Source organism: Octopus bimaculoides, chromosome 2 (genome assembly GCF_001194135.2).
Source record: "Octopus bimaculoides isolate UCB-OBI-ISO-001 chromosome 2, ASM119413v2, whole genome shotgun sequence".
In the NCBI taxonomy this organism is placed as follows: Eukaryota; Metazoa; Mollusca; class Cephalopoda; order Octopoda; family Octopodidae; genus Octopus; species Octopus bimaculoides.
In genome coordinates this window covers 41,982,634-41,983,986 of record NC_068982.1, presented here as the reverse complement: position 1 = coordinate 41,983,986, position 1,353 = coordinate 41,982,634, and the positions used below count along the sequence as shown (strand labels likewise).

General features: G+C 33.6%; 1 protein-coding gene across 1 annotated transcript in view; it reads left to right on the top strand.

Annotated features, from left to right (window-relative positions):
• Positions 1-1,353, top strand: part of LOC106880539 (photoreceptor-specific nuclear receptor) — a 59,484-nt gene that overhangs the window by 46,793 nt on the left and 11,338 nt on the right. The gene's annotated exons all lie outside the window — the stretch shown is intronic.

The window sequence follows — 1,353 nt, the reverse complement described above, 5'->3', positions numbered from 1 at the left end:
ATATATATATATATATATATATATATACATACATACATACATACATACATACATACATACATACATACATACATACAGTGTGTGATGGGTAAATTGTCGCCATTTTATATTTTTAATTTTGCACATGCACATTGCTCGTTTTTTTTATTTTGTCGACTACACAGTATAGTAGGGTCAGTTGGGTACCGTCTGTAAGAAAAACAGCACCATTACGCAGTTCACTCTTGGCTGTAATTTTTTTCAGGTCAAGCGACTATGTTGAAATTTCTTCGTTAGTTAGTTAGTCTGTCAGTCAGTCAGTCAGTCAGTCAGTCAGACAGACAGTCAGTCAGACAGACAGTCAGTTAGTTATCGACAATAGATATTAGATCATGTGGGATCTGCAATTTTCATAAATAGCGACTTAACTAAAGGATAATTATCTCTCATTCTTCATACACATTACACCATCAAAGTGAAACTCCACTAGCCTTTCTGAGTTAAAAAGACATTCTTTTATTATACAATTTTGCTCGTTTGTACGTTCTTAATGACGAACAGAAACCAAAGCCGCATGATAAATAACTTTCAAGTTAGTGTCATCATATTTATTCTACTGAGGTAGAATACTAACTAATCAATGTAATACTCCTCGATCATCAAGATCATTTTTGACTGATGTACATTATTGTATATCAATCAATATAATGATTATCTTATCAATAATCTGGTATACACGAAGAAGACTATACTTCGCTGATGAGGTTTTAATAAGACCGAAACGAGTCAAAAAAGACTATACTTCGCTGATGAGGTTTTAATAAGACCGAAACGAGTCAAGTGTTGTCAACCCTACTTGCTGAAATCAAATTAAAATGATATTAACCCTGAGATAATTTTATTTGATTTATTAGTTTAATTAACTAATTTGTTAATTAATTAATTAATTAGATCGCCATACATTCATAAGATCATTGTATACTGAGATTCTTGCACACTGAATCATTTGACTTTTTTTTATCTTACATATGCTACGTATTCGGTAAGTGGCTGGATGGCGCATTCAGTAGACTATCGGGCAAAATATGTTGCGGTATTTAGTTGCGTCTCTTTACGTTTTGAGTTCAAATCTCGCCAAGATCTACTTTGTCCTTTTCATCCTACTGAAGTCAATAAAATAAGTATTTCTTTCTGATACCTCTTACTTGTTTCAGTCATTGGACTGCGATCATGCTTGAGCACCGTCTTGAAGGGTTTTGTCAAACACGTCGCTCCTAGTACTTACTTTTCTAAGTCCGGTATTTATTCTTTCAGTCTGTTTTACTGAACTGTTAGATTACGGTTACGTAAGCAAATCTACACTGGTTGCCAAGC